Here is a 23038-nt window from a genome sequence, read left to right as displayed (position 1 = left end):
AAAACCCCCCCAAAACTAAAATAACCTGGAAAACAAATTGAAGAGAAAAATAAAAACTCAATTAAAAAAAAAAAAACTCCCAGGAACATCACAGCCAAAAATCTGGAGTTTCCAGGTCAAAGAAAAAAATACTGTAAGCAGCCATGACAGATCCTGGTCAAGGAGCCAGTTTTGGATCAAGTGACTTTTAGTAGCCTCCACTATAAAGAAGTGCAGAATTAGAATACGATATTCTAGAAGGCAAATGATATGGATTTACACAGCCAAGAATAATTTACCCAGAAAAACTGAATACAGCACTAAAGTGGGGGAAAAACAGACCTCCCATGTCCAAGTACTCCTAACGAAAAGACCTCTGTCAAAACTTTTTTAAGTTCAAACACAGGAGTTAAGAGAAATATAAAGCAGAAAACATGAATAAACAAAAATAGGAGACTAAATAAAAATAAACTGCTTACATTCAAACGCAGGGAAATTATACATTTGTCCCTCTGAGCTTTATCACCAGGAGTCACAAGAGGAATCTCATTAGACAAGGTTTGGAAGTGGTTCTAGTATGTCTTGATCTAGTATGTCTTGAGGAATGGAAACAGAGGGGAAGAGAAACACAAGAGAAGCATGGGGGAGGGAGGGAGGGTGAGGAAAAATGATCTCAGGGCAGCTAGGTGGTGCAGTGGATAGAGCTCTGGTCTTGGAGTAAGTAGGACCTGAGATCAAATCCAGTCTCAGACACATAACATATTAGCTGTCTGACCCTGGGCAAGTCACTTAACCCCGACTGCCTCACTAAAAAGCAAAAAAAAGGATCTCACACAATTAGAAGTGCAAAAGCAGGTTATCTATACTAACTGGGAAGAGGGAGTGGTGGGGGAGTGGTGATGGTGGGGGGAAGACAGCTGATTTTTCAATCTCATTCTCATCTGTATTGGTTAAAAAGGAAGGAAGACACAAACACACAATTGGGTATAGAAACACATTTCATTCAATACAGAAACAAGAATGAAAGGGGAGAGGATGAGGAAGGACTTAGAGGGCCAGTACATTAAGGGAGGGATTAGCCCTAAGCAAAGCAAGTCTAAGAATGTACTAAAATAGCTATAGTCTTTTTTTGAAGAGGCAAAGAATGGGAATCTGAGGGACTGCCCATGATTTGGGGGATGGATGAACACATTATAGCATACAAATTTGATGGAACATTATTGTACTATAAGAAATGATGAAGGGGATGGTTTTAGAGAAACCTGGAAAGACATATGATCTGATGACAAATGAAAACGAGGAAAACAATTTATAGAATGACAGCAATAAGGTAAAGGCAAACAACTTTGAAAGACTTAGGACCTGCCTTTCCCCTAGCTGGCCACATGGAGCCCGCACGATGCCCAGAGTCATGGTGAAGGACGTGAACCAGCAGGAGTTCATCTGGGCCCTGGCCGCCTTCCTGAAAAAAGTCAGAGAAGCTGAAACTCTCTGAATGGGTGGACACGGTCAAGCTGGCCAAACATAAGGAGCTGGCGCCCTACAATGAGAACTGGTTCTACACCCGGGCCACCTCCACAGCCCGTCACCTGTATCTCCGGAGTGGTGCCAGCGTGGGCTCCACAACCAAGATCTATGGCAGTTGCCAGCACAATGGGGTCATGCCCAGTTGCTTCAGCAAAGGCTCCAAGACCATGGCCCAGACAGATCTGCAAGCCCTGGAAGACCTCAAGGTGGTGGAAAAGGACCAGAGACCTAGACAGAATTGCTGGACAGGTGGCAGCTGCCAACAAGAAACATTAAGACAAAACACACCAGATTCATTAATAAATTGCCTTGTTCGCAAAAAAACAAAACAAAACCAAAAAAAACCCCAGACTTCGACCTGCATAATGACCAACCATGATTCCAGAGACTAATAATGAAACGTGCTATCCGTCTCTGGAGAGAAGTTTAGGATTCAGTGTTCAGAATCAGACAAAAAAATTTTGACAAGGCCAATATGAAAATCTATTTTGCTTGATTACACATGCTGTACCAGGGCTAAGTTTGCCCTTAGTTCTAAAGTGAGGAAGAGAGGTTGAGGTGAAAGTAAAAAGGCAAATTTTTGCTGAGTGGGAAAAATATAAAAATATACACATATATACATACATACATACATACACACACATGTGAATTAGCTGAAGAAATCTAAACTTTTGAGGAGGAAAGATGATGAAGAAAGTAACTTTGAAGCATTCTCTAAAAAGATCAGGTTAGAGGGACAGCTAGGTGGCACAGTGGAGAGAGTACCGGCCCTGAAGTCAGGAGTACCTGAGTTCAAATCCGGCCTCAGACACACAACACACATGTAACACTTACTAGCTGTGTGACCCTGGGCAAGTCACTTAACCCCAATTGCCTCACTAAAAAAAAAAAAAAGATCAGGTTACAACTCCATGCAATAAAGTAGGAAGGCTCAGGAGTCTTCCTAATTTTGGAATTTTGGCTAGAGGTAGCACAAAAATAACAATGAGAAAGCATGTGGCCATTAAACTTCCTTGATACCAAGATTCCACTATATCTTAATTTCACAGAGATAAATTGTCTATTCACATGTATCTGGGTTCATTTGAATTTTTTCATGGGTTTAGGAAATCTGCCAAAATTAAGTGTTCTATCAATGATAATTCTAATACCCTACTGTTACAAAACTGGTTTTAAAAGGTTCTCCCAAAATTGAAGGGGAAAGGGATAAAAGAAGGAGGGGCAGAGATAGAAGGGAGGGTAGATATGGGGAAGGGGTATTCAGAATGTATGCCATCTTGGGGTGTGGGGAGAGACGAAATGGGGAGAAAATCTGGAACTCAAAATCTTGTGGAAGAGAATGCTGAAAACTAAAAATGAATTGGGGGGAAAAAAAAGATTCTCCTCTTGGTTTTAGCTTCCCATCACCTTCTCCCTTAGAAGGAAGCTATTTCAAGAGAAAGAGGATGTAGCACTGCTAAGACCCTAGAGGTAGCTTCCCTATTCCAATGCAATTAGTGTTCAACTGTAATATTCCCTTCTATTAGGTGTGGACACTGGACCTGAGCATGACAATTCTGTGTGTGACAACAAGAAGGTGACCACTGACCTAGTGCTAGGAAAATTAAAACTTCCCCCCAACTGCCTCTGTGCCTAGGACAAGTCTGTTCAAAAGAACTCTACTTAACTAAAGAATCATTTTTTTTAAGGATAAGTAAAATCAAAACCCTAGAGGCAAGTTAAAGAACCCAAGTTTTTGTTTTGTTTTTGCTAAATTAGCTTATGAATTTTCTCCAGAAGCCATGAGTACCTGGGTTTGAATCTAGGTATTCTGGTAAAATATTGGCTTTGTGGCCTGGGCAATTCATTTAACCTTTCCAATTTAAGACAATAAGTTGCAGAAAGGGTGACCCTATCTCCTCCCATGGGAATTCCCTATACAAATGAAATCATGGTCTCAGCCCCTAGGCTTGTACTGAATTCCTATGTTTTCTTATGCAAGATGTAATTTAAGCTACCATTCTCAACATAAATGTGCAGTCCTAAATTGAGTTTTTCAGAATTTTTTTTTTTGGGTTGAGGCAATTGGGGTTAAGTGACTTGCCCAGAGTCACACAGCTAGTGCTATGTGTCTGTGGCTGGATTTCAACTCAAGTCCTCTTGACTCCAGGGTCGGTGGTTCTATCTACTGTGCCACCTAGCTGCCCCCATGAACTGAGTTTTAAAAGTTTCATTTTCTCTCTTATGCCCTTAGATCTCATCATGCCTGTCACAGTATAACATGTAGCTTAATTCTCAATCTACTGAGAAATAGCACTAGATTTGCAGTTCCCTATTCCTTGAGCTTATGGTAATTTTTCTTTAAAATGAATAGAAAATACTGTGATGACAAGAATTAACTACCAAAGTCATGATATATAATACTGTACCTATCAGATTTTTTACTTGATATTAGACTAAATATTATATTATCCAGCTAAATATTTTGATGTTTTCCTTAAATACTCATTTCAAACCCAGACTCGTCACCAATTAAAAGAGCTGGTTTCTAATGGTCTTCAAAAATAAGCTAGAATATCTTGACCTAGAAAGGTGAGCAATTGCCAGAATTCTTAACTTTATCAAAAGCTGAGGCTCCAATCTCTTGAGAATTAATTACCACCCAAGATTTCTAACTTTTATTGCCGTTCAGCCCTTTTCAGTCATGTTGTGTCCAATTCCTAGTGACCCCTTTTAGGGTTTTCTTGACAAAGACCCTGGAGTGCTTTGCCATTTCCTTCTCCACTCATTTCACATATGAGGAAACCGAGGCAAACAAGATTAAGTGACTTGCCAAGGGTCACACAGCTTAAATGTTTGAGGCCAGTCTGACTTCAGGTCTGGAATTCTACACCACAGGGCCATCTAGCTGCTCAAGATTCCTAACTACTTGTGCATTAACAGAACACGAAGATTCCAAACAATTTAGGAAAGACAGTCATATACTATCTCTGACACAGAATGCTAAATTAACTATTTTAGAAGTACTTATCAACCATAGCATATATTGCTGATTCTTGGATAAGTGAGGGAGAGTTAGAGAGTATTAAATTCTTAGGACAAAATAGCAATTCCATTCTGACTAAAGGTATGTTGGGGCCTGTAAGGGCAGATTAATTAGGCTTCACTGGATCTGAGGCATTCCTTACTAGCAATATAATGAATCCTACTTACAAAATTCACGTAAGCTTGTATTCATTCCACTGAGTACTAGGTTCAGTATCCAACAGCCTCCAGAGTTCTGTCCAGGGAGGACAGAAAACCAAGGGGGAGAAACAAGGGGACAGGAGGAGAGTCAGCAGCACTTTATGTTGTTAGATTTATTTGGTACAGAACAGCAGTTTAAAATGCTGTATTTCAAGACTGCTGGCTAATTTACCCTCTAAAGTAACTCCTTGATCCTAAAGTCTCAAATGAGCTAACCTAAACAAAGAAAATTCAGTCAGGACAAGACCTTGAATAAAAATTATAAATCCAATGTTTATGTTAGTTTCTCTTTCTTTCTCTTTCCCTCTCCCCCCTTCTTCCCCTGCCCTCCCCCCTTGCCCAGATACTCAAGGTACTCATGCCTGCTTCCCCTCGTCCAAACCCACTCAGGCTTATCCTTTTCCCAAAGCTTATGGCAACCTCTGAGAACAGTTCCAACTGGATACAGATGGACTGAATCACCCAAAGGCAGAAACAAACCTAATCCTCCTGGGGGCCATTTGTATTTTGAAAAGAATACTTGTTCAACTTCCTGAATTTCTATGTAGTGGAGATTTCTTACCAAGGAAGCTTCTTGTGTTCTTCAGTCTCCTCCTCAAACCATTATCCCCCTTACCTAGTCTATCCCAGAATGAAAAACACATGAAATTAGTATAGTAGTCACTCATTCTCTTTACCTGCCCCTTCCTAAATGGAACCCAGGGTACTCTGAAAAAGCACAGTACTACCATAGGGGGACAAGATTGTGTTGGCACAAAATCAAGGAGTCAAAGGTCAGTAAATCTGTATCCAACTTCAACTAGCCAGAAGGTCCAGATGAAAGACTGACAAAAACCCAAAGGGCACCAACAGTACGAAATATCAAGTACATTTCAATTTTTAGATGAAAAAAACTAAAAATTCCTTTTAAAAGGATGAGATAGTAATGTGCTTTTTTCCCTGGACTTCAAAAGCAATAACGTTATAATCCCAAACAAGAAACACTGCTACTTCTAAAACATGGGTTCTTAATTTGGGTTCCATGGATAGATTTCAAGGGAGAGGTCTATGAACTTGGATGGGAAAAAATTACATCTTTAAAAAAGAGAAAACTTATGAGAAGGGGACTCTACCAGGGATCCATGACACAAAAAAGGTTAAGAATGCTTTGTTCTAAATTGTCCCAGACTGCTAAAAAACACTAAGATAATATTTTGCAGGGCTGGAGCTTGGGGAAAGGCTTATAGTGTTCAGCACTATCTTCTTGGAATGCAGCATGCCCTATGGAGTTTTTTCAATGACCATTTCTGAGAGCTAACAGACCCAAAGGGGTCTCACCATCTCCCCTATCTAGCGATATGTACTTGTCTAAGCACTAGAAAACACTGCTGTCACTGAAAACTCCATGTACTTTAGGGGTGGCCCTGAGTTCTTGAAAGCTATTCAAGAAGACCAAAAGCTGTGGGGGCAGCTAGGTGGCATAGTGCAGGGGCAGGTAGGTGGCCCAGCAGATACAGAACCGGCCCTGAAGTCAGAAAGACCTCAGTTCAAATTCAGCCTCAGACCAAAACACTTGACACTCACTACCTGGGTGACCCTGGGCAAGTCACTTAACCTCTATTGCCTAAAAACAAACAAACAAACAAAAAAACAACAACAAAAACAAACTGTTGTCAGAGCACTGACAAACAAATAAATTGTGGGCCAAAATTGGACTGAAGTAATGGGAAACCTAACCAGACTAGCAAAAAAATTACAATAGCTATTTGTAGGATAAATTATTAAAATTATAGGAAACATTTGTGGAGCTGTTATGATAGAGCTCTCTAGTACTTCTGATATTATAATTTGTTGTATTAATTATAATTTCAAAGAGAAAGATAAATTGATGAATCCTTAAAAGGATTCAAAACCACCTCTAAAACAACCCCCCTCAATACTTACTAAGTCCCCAAGTGTAAGGCAATAGGTGGTCCAGTTATAAAGACAACATAAGCCATTGTCTTAAGGTGCTTCTGTTGTAGATTTTCTTCTTGAAGAGGACCAATGACATCAGGAGGTTGAGGTCTTGACTTGCAAGTGAATTGGATTTAAGTGAGGCAAAGCTGTGCAAAGTCATCAGCCTCATTCTCTACTCCAGTAGCAAGATAAAGATAGGTCAACTAGTGAAGGCCTGGGATGCATTGGAAGGCCTTGGCCTTTTTAAACTTCAGTCTTTGCCAGGTCTCAGGTTGTCTGAAGTAACGCCCATTCTGTAGTTAAAGGCCAGGTAAGAATTGGGGCAATATGTGGCCTAGTTTGCCTTCACAAAGAATTAATCTGAGAGGGAAACACACTTAGAGTTTCTGGCCAGAACAGAAACAATTGCTATTAACAGGCATTCTGAGCCACCAAAACCTCTAAGGTACTTCAAGCTAACTGAGGAAATTTGGGGGTGTGCTGTGTAAAGCCAGTTCACAAAAGATATTAAAAGAGTGAGATTAAGTACAAAGGTGAAAACCAAGCAAAAAGCTATGTGAAATTTGAGGCTAGAGATCAGTTTGGGCAGGGAGAGATATCAGATAAAAACAATCCAAAGGAGTAACACATAAAGCTGACTCGAAGGAAAGCAGAAACTTTAGGATGGGAAAAGTGATCATTCATTGTATACTGTGTATCGATATACAGGCAGGTGAACAGAAGAACAGAAGAGACAGAGGAAAGAAAAATAATCTGGCTTGTCTGGAACACATGATGAAGAGGAACACTGTGAAATAAGGCTGGACTGACAAAGTGGCACAAGAATGTGATACATCTCGTATCCAATCCAACAAGTTTCAGAATGGGCTGTGCCAGATGCTGAGTGTAGAAAGACAAAACCAGAAAACCATCCCTGCCCTCCGGGAGCTTATTTAAATCAGTAAACACTATGATCTGAGGAAAAGAATAGCCAGGGGGAAGATCAGAAAGGCTTCCTTTAGGGCAGCGAGGTGGCGCAGTGGATAGAACACCAGCCCTGAAGTCAGGAGTGCCAGAGTTCAAATCTGACCTCAGACCAAACACCTGACACTAGCCGTATGACCTTGGGCAAGTCACTTAACCCCAATCGCCAAAAAAAAGAAAAAAGAGAAAGCCTTCTTTATTAAAGAATTTATAAGTGAATGGTCATTGAAAGTATAAGTAGAGGAGTAATTTGATTAGAGAAGTACAAGAAGATGATCACTAAGAAATCAGACAGCAAGGGATAAGTGACTAGTAGACAGACTAGTCAGCAGGTTACAACAGTCCAGGTAAAAAGAGCTACAGCCTGAACTCAAGTAGAAGGAACAGATTAGAAAAGAGACTGGATTATTAAAACAGATCATGGCAACCAAACAAATAGCAAAAGTGAGGGAAGCCTCCAAAATTCCAAGCCTGGGTTAGGTGGCAAGGATGATGGGGGTTCCAGTAGCCAAGAGAAAAGGCAGCAAGGGCAGGTTTGGAGGTGAAAGCCAAGTTCTACAGTTTTGTCTGCTGTAAATACATGGCTGATCAACAAGAACCACCTATGGGAAGAAAAGTAACATTTTCAATAATGTGACAATTAGAGATATTTTGTTTCTGCCATGGACTAATGAAAAGTACATATATCATAACAGTTCTAACACGTATTGTGTTTGTTCATAACAAGTATGTATCATCTGTGTCACCAGGACAAATACATGATTAATTAATGAGAGTATTCTCAATTACTGCATTTTGTCTGCCATACAATTTAGCACTTATGTACTGTAAAGTTTTTTTTCTCCTAAATCCTCTAAACAAAATACTGAACTTAGCTAACCATAAGTGCACAGAGTACAGAAGACTGGAAAAAACAACAAAGAAATTTAAAATTCAGTTAGAATAAATACGTACACAAAAGTTAGCATATAATTGTATTGTTTGGCAAGTAATAATAACTTTCCACAATTGACACTAAAATTGCGCTTTAAAGCGCAGTGGATAGGGCACCAGCCCTGGATTCAGGAGGACCTGAGTTCAATTTTGACCTCTGACACATAACACTTACTAGCTGTGTGACCTTGGGCAAGTCACTTAACCCCACTGCCTAGCCAAAAAATAAAAAATTGTGCTTCAAAGTTTGCAAAACACTTTAAATACATTATCTTACTTGATCCTCACAATAACACTGTTGAGCTGATGCTATTATTATCCCCATTTAAAAAGGAGAGAGCAGAGGTCTGTCTAGAAGGGGTTAAGTGGCTTTCCCCAGGTCACACAGCAGAATCTTAACTCAGGTATTCCTGACTCAAAGTCCAGAGCTATATTTACTACATTACAGATGTCTAAATATGGAAGGCAAAACTTGGTAACTGGGATATATTTTAACAAAATAAATATACAACGTAGTCAATGTGCAGCCCACCAGGATCCACCTCTATTTGGGTTTGACACCACTGGATACAACATCCTGCCTCTTGGGAGAAGGTGGGGGTGGGGTGGAGGGAGGAGAGAAGTGCAGGAAAGATACAATAGAGAATTTGGAAAAATGTTGGACCTTTCAAAGATGGGCAACATTTTCAGAAAGGTAGGTCAGGGTAAGAGAGAAAATAAAAAAGTCAACCACGTAGTAACAAAGATATGTAAGAATGAGCTTGGACTAGCTGTGTGACCCTGGGCAAATCACTTAACCCCATTGCCTAGCCCAAAAAAAAAAAAAAAAAGAGCTTGGAGAATTTCTGGAGGGGAGCCAGGGAGAGAAATCGTACCACACCATTTCCCTTCTCTTACCAGTCTCCTCTAGCTATTCCAATGCTCCAGGCAAACAAAACTGTATTAACCCCATACACATCTCTTCCCTTTCCACCTTTATGTTCCCTTAGGCTATTTCATGTGCCTGAAGTGTTCTCCCATCCCAGAATTCCTACCTACCCATTAAAATGCAAAACCAAGCTCATTATCTGCCCCCCCAACACACAAACACACACACACACACACACACACACACACACACACACACACACACACACGAACGAGATCCAGGGCATCCTTCCAGTCACCCAGGCAATACAGGCTCAAATCCTTACTCTCACTCACCCCACATCCAACAGGCTGACAAATCTCATCAGTTCTACTCACACTGACATGAGGCCCTTTCACCTGCCTCCCAATGGACCTCCCTGCCTCTCGGCTCTCCCCTCTTCAATCTATCCTTCCTCCACACAGTTGCCAAAGGAATATTCTTAAAGCACAGATTAGAAAATGTTCACTGCTATATTCAATGGGAAATGTCTAAAAAGCATATGGAAGTGATTGTTGATAAATCAAAATAAATTAATAAAATTTTTTTAAAAAGTCTAACAAATAAAAATATAGTAAAACACAGATAATGTTAATATATGGTTTTCTAAGTCACTATTTAGCCCAGAGGGAGTTTAACATCACTGCTCTGAACTATCTTATACATATAAGATAGTTACACATATAGAATGCAACAGAATGCAAGCTCTCTGGGGCCAGGAACTGCCTCTTTTTTGTCTTGGTATTTCAGCTCCTAACAAAGTATCCGGACATAACGGCTATTTAATGAATGCTGATTGAAGTTGGCTGCCAAGTCCCAGCCCTCTAACTGCATGCATCATTTTCCTACTGAATTATAAAGTCAGGAACCTTCACTTTTTATTTCATAGAACACCTAGTACAATGTTATAAACAAAGTACACATTTAAATGCTTGAATCTTTAAAATGATCAAGAAAGACAGAAAATTAACATATAGGTAAAAGAAATTACTCAAAAAGTAACTTAGTCTACTATGATCCAAAAAAGGGGAGAAGTGCACCAATGGTGATACAGAAGAATTGAGGTTTTTATCATGGAGGACTCTAGATGCTCTGATAGAGAGCTAGCCCTCTGACACCTACTGGCCAAGTGACCTGAGCAAGTCAAATAACCTCTCTAAGTCTCAGAGGAAGTGCCACCCTGCACTGGTAAAGGTAGCAACCCTGTACCAATTTTCCTTTCTTTAGATCCCCAGTGCTTAGGTCTGTGTCCGGCACATAGTAAGCACTTAAATGTGTACTGACAGAAGATAGGAGGAATCACAAGTAATTGATTAAAGTAGTAAAATTAAAACTGGAAGAAGTCTTGGATGACTCAGTCCAATTCCACTAAGGGTGGAAACAGACCAAAAACAGTACACTAACACTCTCCAGATCATACAGCTATTGGAAGAATAATCGTAACCTAAATATATATAATACTTCACAACTTACAATATACTTTCCTCACAGCAATCTTGTGAAATTTAAAAAAAAACTTTTTTCTACATGGTAAGAGATATAAATAAAGTAATATGACTTGCCCAGAGCCACAGAGTATCACAACGAAGACTTGAATCAAGGTCTTTTCTGCCTCCAAGTCCAGTATTCTTTCTCCTACACCAAAGGCTATGACGTCAAGGCAGTCTCTACCTACCATATGTTCTCTAAGCATCTCTAAGTAGACAACAGAAAAGGCAGACCAGACCCCTCAGGTTCTATTCCATGGTCTCTTGCTGCAGGGCAAATTACTTGACTTCTTTAACCCCTCATTTCTTAATTTATAAAAAGATGTTAGATTTTTCATGTCCATTGCAGTTCTAAACTTACAAGCTTCTTTTAACAATACGTTAAAAAATAAAATAAAAAAAATCAATCTACTACTACCCTTTTCTATTGATTCATGTGAGAAAACTATTTTAAAGTTTTGGATAATAAATTCAAGTTTCAAATCTTCTCCTGACTTTTTATTTCAAAAACTATCAAATTTAGTTCAGGTCATTACTTCACATCTGACCAACTATAACTACCTCACTCCTTAGGCTTTTTCTAATATAGTTTACACACAGATATCAGGAAAAAAAAATCTTCTGTAAATAATCAATCATGTCATAGGATGAGAGGGCCAGAAAGACCCTGGGACCATCTAGTACAGGGGTTTATTTGAACTTGTTTGGGTCCTGGATCCCTTTGACAGTCTGATGAACTTCTCAGGATACTTTTAAGTGCATAAAATAAAATATATAGGATTGGCAGCTGGGTGGTACAGTGGCTAGAACTCTGGGCTTGGGTTCAGGAAGATCTGAGTTCAAATCCAGTCCCAGATTCTTACTAGCTATGTGACTCTGGGTAAATCACTTAACCCTATTTGTCTCAGTTTCCTCATCTGTAAAATGAGCTAAAGAAGGAAATGGCAAACCACTCCAGTATCTCTGCCAAGAAAACCCCAAATGAGGGTCAAGGAAAGTCAGATGTGAATGAAAAATGACTCAACAATAACCTCTGAATTGGTACTATCTGGTCTTCTAATACCCTCCAACAACTCCATCCATCTGCCAAATTTATCATCTTCAAACATGCTTGCTTTAATCTCTGTTCAATCCATTCTTCCCACATAGAATACCCTTTTCTTTTCACCAACCATGTTCTACCCTTCTTTCAAAAATGAAATTCTCTGGTTCCTCTTATTGGTTCTAATTCTTACTTACAACATCACTAATGTGAAAATATGTTTAACAGGAACGTATATGTATAGCCTACATCAAACTGCACGCTGTCTTGGGGAGAGAGGTGGAGAAAAATTTAAAACTGAAAAGCTTATGAAAGTGACTGTTGATAATTCAAAATAAATTAATTAAAATAACCCCCCCAAAAAAAAACCCAAAGTGGAATTCTCCCAATATACTATTTCCCTGCATCCCTTCAACACTGAGTGAGCTCAATTTGTACTCAATTGTATCTTGCTTTACACTTAAGTATCCAGACATTATTCATACATCCAGACATATATCTCTTTGGCTACTTCCCTAAAAACAATACCTGCTCCAAGCCAGATAAAAATGTTCAGCTCTAAAGACCCTTGCTTGGCTTTGCACTCTTAAAGACTCAGAGCAACTTATCCCTTAACAAGTTCAGAGGTTTTTATACAGTGAGCGCTCAATGCTGACTTTTAACAAACACATCACTCTCCTCCACAGTACCCCAACAGCCTCAAGTCTTCAACTTTGGGAGTTCCAGTGTCTACTGTGTACAAAGCAGTGTGTGATACAAGGCAAAACAAAAACCACAAAACACCTTATGGAGCTTACGATATATTTACACATGAGTACGCGTGAGGTAATCTGGTAAGGGAGAGGAACTAGCAAGGGAGAGGGCAAAAGGAGAAAAATCAGTTTGCTGATGTGTACGTGAGTGTGCATGTATGTGTATGTATACACACACATACTGCAAGCTGAAAGAGAAGTCCATTTGGGAAGAATGACTGAACGCGAGAAAAAAAATGGTAGTTATATTGTGTATGAAGGTATGATGCGACGCAACAGAACTGACATTTAGAGAGTACTTGTTTTAAAGTGCTGAGAGCAAAAGGATTTAATCCTCCCAGAAAAACTGAGTGTTTAGAAATCTAGCACCCTTCAGACAGATCAATCTACCAGTACTCCTTTTAAAAAGCACTAAAGATAAAATATGACTTAATGGTTTATTTTTAGTCAATTTAAAAGTATAGGTCAATTGGGATGAAGAAGTACAGCAAGCAAAATGTTGATGTTATCACAGCTATTAGAGACCTGAAATATATTCAACTTGTTTCCCAAACTGTATTTCACATGATGTGAATAAAGGGTCTTAAAGAACATTTTCATGCTGGTGGTTTTTCATATATAACTAAAATGTCATATTTGAAATTCTATCAGAAATCACCATGGGCATATTTTTAGGTGAGATTCCTATTTTGCTCCAAAAACTACCTAACCTCTCCTTCTTTCCCAGGATACATGCCCAGACTCTCTCCTTCCCAAACCAGTATTTATGAGTCATGCCAATCAATGTACTTCAAAAAGCCTCTACAAAGTATTCCTTGGCAAAATTAAATTGAAAAAACATTGATGTCCCACCTCTTTATTTTTCAGGGGGAAAAATAAAAATTTCTTACCTTGGACTTCCTTCTCTTAAAAAAAAAAAACTTAGAGCCTATAAAGTTTTTAATTTTTGTACTTTCAATCACTGCAAGGAAAAAAAGCAGAGAGCAAATTCCAAATTCAGTGTTCTAAATATTCTGCTTTAAATATTACTGCTTTCTAAAGTCTCTAAATTCTATTGGCTTCTATAGCATAAGTTAAGTGACTAGGACAAGAGGCAGAATTAAAAAATAAAACATTTAAGTGCCTGCCCTTGTATCTAGCACTGATTCAAAGTTATGAAAAGATAAGTCTAGTAAACTGCCTTGATTATTTGTACTTGGTGCAAGGTTCTATTTCCTCATCCTCACCCTCTACCTCCCAAAAGAAATCTGTGACTTCTATGAGGATACTCTCTCTAATAGTAGAGATATCCATTCCTCCTCATTCTGTAAAATGCTTATCCATGTCCATCCAACACTGATGCAATGCTACGAAAAGATAAGTCCAGTAAACTGCCTTGATTACTTGCACTTGGTATAAGTTTCTATTCCCTCACCCTCCACTCCCCAAAATAAATCTGTGATCTCCACAAGGATATTTTCTCTATCCAGCTACCCATATCCAGCTTTGAGATTCTAAAACATCTACAAACAAAGCCACAAAGAAAAACATACCTTGGGTACAAATTCAAATAGAATTTCTGGAAGAGATAAAGCAAGAGTTAAAAAAAAAATGACATGACAGCCCTTGAGGAAAAACTGGAAAACAAACGAGAGCTAGGGAAGAAAGAAATTAATGACATAGCAGAAGAAGTACAAAACCTTACCCAAAGAATAAATTCCTTGAAAATTGGAATGTACCAGAAGCTAATGCTTCCATGAAAAATGAATATTAAAACAAAGTCAAGAGACTGAAAAAATAAAATATAAATCTCTCATAGCAAAACAACTGACCTGGAAAACAGATCAAGGGAAGAAGATTTAAGAATCATAGCATGACCAAAAGGGTCTCATCATTTTAAGAAATCTTTTTTTTTTCTGAAGCAATTGGGGTTAAGTGACTTGCCCAGACTCACACAGCTAGTGAGTATTATGTGTCTGAGGCTGGATTTGAACTCAGGTACTTCTGACTCCAGAGCCAGTGCTCTATCCACTGTGCCACCTAGCTGACCCCATTTTAAGAAATCATAAAGAAAACTGCTCAACTCTTAGAAAGAGAGGGGAAAGTGGAAATACAAAGACTTTACAGATCACCTCCTGAAAGGAAATGCCAAACTAAAAACTCAGAAATATTATAGCCAAAATCCAAGCTTTCAGGTCAAGGAACACTGCAAGCAGCCAGAAAGAAAGAATTCAAGTACCTGAAGAACCACAGTCAGGATCACATGTGATTTAGCAGCCACTACTATAATGGAGTGGAGAGCTTAGAATCAGTATTTCAGGAGGCAAATACTGACTTACAACCAAAAATAACTTACCCAGCAAAACAGGGAAAATAGATCTTTATTGAAAGAGTACTTACAAATGTTCCAGTTGGAAAGATCAGAGCTATGTAGCAACTTTGAAGTGCAAACACAGGATCAGAGAAACTAAAAGTTCTTGTGGCAGTGAAGAACTGCAAAACTGAAGGGGAGCTCAGCAATTTGAGGAAAAGTGAACAAGTTTATGGTATATGCAATGGAATATTATTGTGCTCTAAGAAATGATAAAGAAAATGGTTTCAGAAAAACCTAGGAAGACTTGTATGGACTGACACAAAGTGAGCAGAAGCAGGAGAACAAATCATACAACGACAACAATATTGTAAAGACAAACAACTTTTAAAGACTTAAGAACTCTGATCTGAATAATAACCAACTACAATTCCAGAGGTCCAATGATTAAAAGCATGCTACCCACCCTCCTTGATAGAGATGGGAGGGCAGCTAAGTGGCGCAGTGGGTAGAGCTGTGGCCTTTACCCCATTACCAAGAGAGAGCGAGAGAGAGAGAGAGAGAGAGAGAGAGAGAGAGAGAGAGAGAGAGAGAGAGAGGACTCTGAATTTGAAATTAGACCCCCCCCCCACCATGGCCACTGGGGAAATTTGTAAAAGAGGTTGTGTTTTTCTTTCTTAATTGGAGATGGGTGGAATAGTGAGAATTCTTGCAGATTGAAAATAAAATTAAAAAAAAAAAGAATCATTAAACCTCAAGAACAAGAATCATTGAACTTCAAGAACAAGAAATGTGAAGAATTCAGAGAACTATGGGAAGGCTAACTAATATGGAAATCTAATATGGAATATTATTCTAATGTGGAATCGGGAATATATAATAGTTACAACATGAACAAAAAGAACAATAAAACAAAACCGAACAGTGTAAAATAGTTGAAAAAATGAACCTACCTCCATTCATTGCAAAAGGGGAGACTATGAATATGAAACATTACATATACTGTCCTGCTCGCTCACTGCACTGATTTTGCTAAACTGTCTTTTTAAGAGATGATAAAAATCACATATTACTAAATGAATGCAAAAAACCAAAAGGCAATCAAAAAGTAAATAGTCAATAAACAAGTCTGTATGGTTGTTCAATATTAAGTACCTAACAAAACATTTTATAAATAGGAAAAAAAAGAGCTTAAGCAAAATGGATCAGTCACTATTCCGGTTGCTACTAGGCCGCTACTTTCTAGCATAATAAATGTTCCCCAGCCAGTTTCAAGTTGGCTGTCCTTGATGAATTCGTCATCTGGCCAGAATGAATTACCTCCTTAGGTGCTAAAAGAACTGGCAGATGGGAAAGGAAAAGAGAAGAGGTACCACAAAAATTGCAGAAGGACAAATGTCTTGACTTTAAAAAGGGAGGGGGGACAGTTTTGCAAATTTTGGGCCCGTGAGCTTGACTTCATTTCTTGGGAAAATTCTAGAAAGAATCATTAAAGAGATGGTTGTTAAATACCTAGAAAAGGAAACTGGTGATTATAAAGAACCAGAATGGCTTTATCAAAAACATGTCATGTTAGACCAACCTCACATTCCTCTGATAGGACTGCTGTTCAATTGTGTCCAACTCTCCTTCACTACATTTGGGGTTTTCTTGGCAAAGATGCTGGTTTGCCATTTCCTTCTCCAGCTCATTTTAAAGATGAGGAAACTGAGGCAAACAGAGTTAAGTGACTTGTCTAGCGTCACACAGCTAGTGTGACCAGATTTTGGCTGAGGTCAGATTTGAACTCAAGAAGATGAATCTTCCTGACTTCAGGCACGGCACTCTACCCACTGCATGCCCCACCTAGATGCCTTCTGACAGGATTATTAAACTAGTAGATGAAAGGAAATCTAGGGATTTAGCTAGCTGAAATTTTAGCAAAGTTTTAGATAAAGTTGTCTCATACTATTCTTGGGGAGATGATGGAAAAGATATGGATTAGATGATAATATAATCAAATGAATTCAAAACTGGATAGGTGGCAGGTTCTCAAAGAGATAATGTCAACATGCAGTAGGTCTCCAGTGGCACACTTCAGGGATCTATACATACTTGGCTCTGGTGTGTGATTTAACGAGAACCATCTCCGGTCATCCTGACCTATATTTCTGAAAAGCTTAAAATCTCTTAGCACATCTATCCATACTGTAACAAAATCACAGCCAGTATACTGTGTAGAAATTTACTCTGCAGGATGAGAAAATTATAAATTTATTCATCAGAGACAGTGTATGAAATGTATGTATATGTACATGCATAACCTATATAATACTTTGTTAGAAGCAAAAGTTGCCACTACCACCAATCACAGTGGAAATGCTACAACATTGTTAACAAGTAATTCTAACAGTGTGGGGACTATTCTTACTAAGTCAAAGTGAAGTGCACTGAATGCTGCTGGTACTATCTACTACTACGCTAAACTCACACCTCAGTATCTGAGTGAGTTCTACCAGCAGGAACAGGTCCAAATTATTGATGGAAAAACAAGCTCAAAGTGAGATTAAAGTAATAATTTTTAACTGATACAAATATTTTCAAAACCTGCTCTGAAAGGACAAAGAGAAGAAAAAATCAAACCTAGAAAGGGAATTTTTTAAATGCTGTGTCTCAACAACAAAATGCATTTAATAAGCACCAACATGCCAGCCACAATGCTATGTGTAATATAAGACTGTAAAGCAATCCCTAATCCTCAAGGAGCACACTAACACAACACACACACACATAAGGAAATACTAGAAAAAAATACTGGAAGCAGCTAGGAGGCACAGTAGAGTGCTGTGCCTAGAGTCAGGAAGACCGGATTTCAAATCGGACTCTAAGACGCACTAGCTGTGTGACCCCAGGCAAGGTACTTGACTTCCGTTTGCCTCAATTTCCTCATCTGTAAAATGGGGATAATAACAGCATCAACCTCAAAGGGATGTTATGAGGATCAATGCTAGGCATTACTATGGTAAGCACCTCATAAATATTAGCTATGATTATTATTAAATAATATATATGGTAATCTAGTGAGGGCGCTAGTAGCTGAACAATACAGAAAGGCCTCAGGAAGGAGGTTAGGACCTAAGGCTTGAACTAAATCTTAAAGGAAGCAAGGGATCCACAATACCAGACCCAAGGGACAGTTTGTGCAAAGGCACAGAGAAAGGAGAAACAATGTCATGGATGGAGAACAGCAAGCAGGCCAGTTTGGCAAGAGTTACTGAAGAAAAGCTATATACGCCCTAAAGAGGAGTCTGTACTTCATCCTTCGGGCAAGAGGGAGCCCACTGGAATCTTTTTTTTTGGGGGGGAAAGCTTAATATAAAAGGTAACAAGTTGTTTTAGATTTGCGGAGTTTGAAATGTCTATGGGATGTCTGTTGGAAGAGTTGTACCAACCACCTATGGGATACTTCCCTCTAAACTCCTGTGGATAACTCAAACCTCTCATGTCCAAAACAAAACCCTTTATCTTCCCCTTCTTCTGAACTTCCAAAGCTTCTAGCCATCCAGGTTGAATCCTCCGAATCATCCTCAGCTCTTCCCTCCCACATCCTGTCAATTCTCCATCCACGCAATCTCTGGCATCAATTCCCTTCTCTGCTTACAGAGATAGAATCTAGGCCCATATAACCTATTAGTAGAACTATTAAAAATAGCCTCCTATTCTGGGAGGCTCCAGTCTATCTTCCCCACGGCAGCCAAACTAATATGCCTAAAGGTCTGATCATGTAACCCCTGCTCAAAATACTTTGGTAGCTCTCGACTGTCTCAAATAAAACACAAATTTTTATTTGACATTTAAAGTCCTACACAATCTAATTCCATCAGACCCAGACTGGCAAATTTACTTTGACTATTTGAAATGTTTAAGAATAATGAAAATCTATGTTGGGTCTGGGGGTGGAAATGAAGAGTCTGTTACCATTTGCCATTTCTTGCTTAATGTCATTCATCTCAAACCATCACTACAACCCATTTCTATAGTTTTCACTACAGTGATTATATTCTCATAGGTGTTACCTCATATGTGTTTTTAGATAGTTTGTGTCTGTGTGTGTCTTGCTCCCTAGATAGACTGCAGGCTCTGAGTCACCCTTCCTCGGCACCAAGCAGTACAAGTTTCAGCACACTGCCAGGACCCAGCTCTCCTTCCCAGCTTCTCCTTCACTGACCCGCATTCACTTCTAGAACGGCGGCTCCATCTGAACAAAGGTCTGCAGCAGCAGCAGCACAGCCCAGGAAGGGCTCTCTGAAACAGTTGACTGAGCCATGGGGCAGATTAGTTACTCCCCCTGGTTTGGTAGAGCTGTTTCTCACTGGAAAAGAGGCAGTAGAAGTGAGGGAAGACACAGCCAAGCATTGTAACTAATTCTCAAGACTGCAAGAAGCTTCCAGTCTACTAAAGGATAGAAACAAAAACTAAAATGGATACAAATACCAGAGTCCAAACACAGAGGACAATATAAAACAACTGAGAATTGTGGCCCTGAAATCAGGAAACCTGAGTTCCAATCCTACCTTAGGGACTTAATAGCTATAGGAATCTACAACTACTGGGCCAATCCCTTAACCTCAAACCTTTAGTTTCCTCATCTGCAAAAGAATACTTGCACAACAGTCCTTAAGAGGACTGTTGAGGAAAGTATTTTACATACTTTAAGGTACTATAAAAGTATGAGTTATTAATATTTTCCATATTGATTCTCTTGAAAACCTTGAAGACATAAAGATAGTTGATCTCTTCCATGCTTATAAGCTATGTAATTGTATTTAATCAGCCTGATATGCATACATCTGTGGTTATTAGCTCAATAGTTATAAGGTAGGTAGTTACCTTGAAGAAACCAATGCCCTATGTATATTTGTAATAGGCTGTTTTTCTTGTGTTCTCAATTGCAGGGCAGGAGGGAAGGGTTTAGAGTGAGAGGGTAAGAAGGTGGGTTTTGGGAGATGAAAACAAATATATACATACATACATATATATATATACACATACATACATATATATATATATACATATATATATATATATAAACCAAACAATAAAGCAATTTGGACAATTTTAAAAAAGAAGACACTATGGGGGGGGGAGACACACACCTTTAATACATATAATAGCACTAATACAAGCTATGCCATGTGAAATTTACTCATTAAATTGGAGAATTCCTAAAGTAGACATTAGTTTTCATTTTGTTGCCACAATTTTGTTGTGTCCATGGAACTCATACTCCTTGGCACTAAGCAAAATGGGAAGCGAATCAGTTAGATTGATCTCCACAGCAGTGGTGACATCACTTTAAAAAAAAAAAGGCAGCACATAGCAGAGGTTCCTCTGTCCTCTTGCATAAAGTAAAGAATTTGCAATCAAGTATGCAAAGGACAGACACAAAACTTTCAAACTATCTCCCAAAATGAAATATTTTGAAAACAGCTATTCTTCAAAGTTGCTTTTCAAAACTGCAGCCCAGAATTGTAACTGATTTAAAATTTAAATATATCTTTGTAAGGAGTAAAAAAAAAATCTAAATTCAACAAACATTTCTTTGACCTGTTCAAATCTATCTGATATAGCACTCAGTTCTGATTTGTAACTGATATAACTAATCACTATGACGCTTCAGAGAATTTCAAGAGGCAGAGGCACACTATTTTCCCCATGTTCAGTATAAAAAGTGGGAAGAAAATCACGGCAAGAAGAGTGAAAATGTGGGGGCAGGTAATTCTGAGATTAACACATTGCAAAATGTTACTGCACCAAACTGCAGATGGAACAGCAAAGAAATTTATTTAAATGGAATAGACAGTAGTTTGATAACCCAAAGAATTGCAACTGAGAATTCAATAACAATGTTATATATGAGATAAGAGGCAGCAGTGAGACAGTAGGCTTTGGAATACAGGATCTGAGAAGAAAAGAGAAGCAAACACTTATTTCTATCCCCTAAGTCCTTCTTCAGAAGATGACATCAGTGCCAAGAGAACCACTGTTTGGCCTTAATAAGGAGGAAGCCTCCTCCTAGTTTCCATTCCTAGCCCTTGGGCTCCTTAGTTCGGCATCTACTAAAATCTGTCATAGCTCTGTGTTTAAATTACTTTAGATTGTGGATTAATACTGGGCTCATTAGCACAGCTGAACAGTTTTCAGGAGCACAAAAGACAAACTAGGTAAAATCACTGTAGAGACCACAGTTGTATTTTGCATTGATTTACCTGTGCAAGATACATCAAACGCAGACCACACCCACAAACTTTAATTCACAGTGCTTCCTTCAAAATTCGGTTCGTGCTCAAGAAAGGTAAAATCCTCAGGCTAAATGAATGGTTCGGTTGGGAGGAGGGGGTGTGAGAAGGCATTTATTTATTTATTTGCTTGCACTTTGATTGCTCCCACTTTGTAGGCAATTCTGATTCAAGACAACATATGCCATAAGTCTGAGAGGCTTTGTGATCATAGGGTTTCTAACCAGAGACAAAGTTAGTTTACAAAAAAAAAAAAAGCAGACAAAATAAGCATCACTGTTTGGAGGCTGCTTCAGATCCAACTGTTCCTTCATTAAATAACTGCAAACAATCACATGAGATAAAACAGTGTCAAAACGCTGTTTTCCTGAAACATCGATGTCCCTCTGATCCACACAGTCTTACTATAGACCCCTCATCAAAAATCCTTGTTTGGACTAAGAAAAAGGAATGAGAGCTGTAGCATTTCACATGGGCAACTTTTAACAAAGATATGTTGAATGTAGCTGATAGGATGTGTTCCAAGTGTGAAAACTCCTCAATCACTTCAGCTATAGCAATCAGGAATCTAGCCTATACCAAATGTTTCAAACCTTTCAGTAAGTACATTTTAACAAGTCATTAACATCTGTAGATCAGTAGAAAACAAATATGAGGAATTTATTTGACAAAAAAAGCACCATGAAAGCCACAAAGACAAGGAACAGTAGTTAATCCCCCAAATTAAGGATATGCTTTAAGTAACAATTGAAGCCCCAGGGGTAACTTGTCACAGAGGTACATGGCCAATATTAACTAGTTTCCCTCAAAATTCAACCTAAACAGACATTTCCCTAACCCATCAAATTCCAAATATAATCTAAATTATCATGTGTCAATTTTGTAATCTGGGTTGACATAAGAAAGAGAAAGTAATAGCTATTCCCGAACTACATGTCTACATGTTCCCCTTCAGAAAATAACAGTCTGTATGTTTCCAAAGTTTCATCACTGTATGTTCCTATGATATCCAAATTTGTTCCACACAAATTCTTGCACATAAAAAATTTGTTATTTTTAATCTGGAGAACAGTATCTGATAGTAATATTCCTTTATAAATCCAAGGAAGACTAAAAAGAGTACTTCACAGTGAAAATCAACAAAAAGCTGGAATTACTATTTCAGGTTAAATTCGGAAGCTCTTCTTTCCCACATTCCTATCTTTGCTTCTGCTTTCATCTGGAACCCCTCATCAAAAAAAAAATCTCTACTTACAAACCATTCTTTAAAATTAAATATATACACACATATATGTACACCCCCCCACAGAGGCTTTTATTATTAGGCAGCTTTAAAGATAACATTCTCTAGGGAAGAACCATTCAAACTCAAATTATTCAGGGTTCCTGGTACATGGTTCATTTCACTCATCAAGAAATACTTGAACACCAACAATGGGCTAAAGTTACCCTACTTAACACCAAGTTCTCATGTTGCACATCTGGAAAGACCCCAGTTCTCTAAAAAGAATAACAATCTGGACAAACTTTATGAATCCACAGATGACAAGTCATGTGTTTAAATCAGCTGCTAATGTCACAAGGAAAAGACAGTACTTATTCTTTCAGTATCCAAGGAGAAGACATGAAGCTTTAAAAGAGTAAGAACACTCAAACACACTAGATCTTCACTTATTTCACTCTATTTTGTTAAAATTCAAATTACAGTACTAGAAAT

At 38.6% G+C, this 23038-nt stretch overlaps 1 protein-coding gene and 1 pseudogene across 1 annotated transcript in view; one reads left to right on the top strand and one right to left on the bottom strand.

Moving 5' to 3' along the window:
- RAB7A (RAB7A, member RAS oncogene family) overlaps window positions 1-23038 on the bottom strand; it is a 59679-nt gene that overhangs the window by 35246 nt on the left and 1395 nt on the right. The gene's annotated exons all lie outside the window — the stretch shown is intronic.
- Window positions 898-1858, top strand: LOC110204945 (small ribosomal subunit protein eS19 pseudogene; annotated as a pseudogene).

Source organism: Phascolarctos cinereus, unplaced genomic scaffold (genome assembly GCF_003287225.1).
Source record: "Phascolarctos cinereus isolate Bilbo 61053 unplaced genomic scaffold, phaCin_HiC Scaffold_4;HRSCAF=312, whole genome shotgun sequence".
Classification (NCBI taxonomy): Eukaryota; Metazoa; Chordata; class Mammalia; order Diprotodontia; family Phascolarctidae; genus Phascolarctos; species Phascolarctos cinereus.
This window is presented reverse-complemented; position numbering and strand designations above follow the sequence as displayed.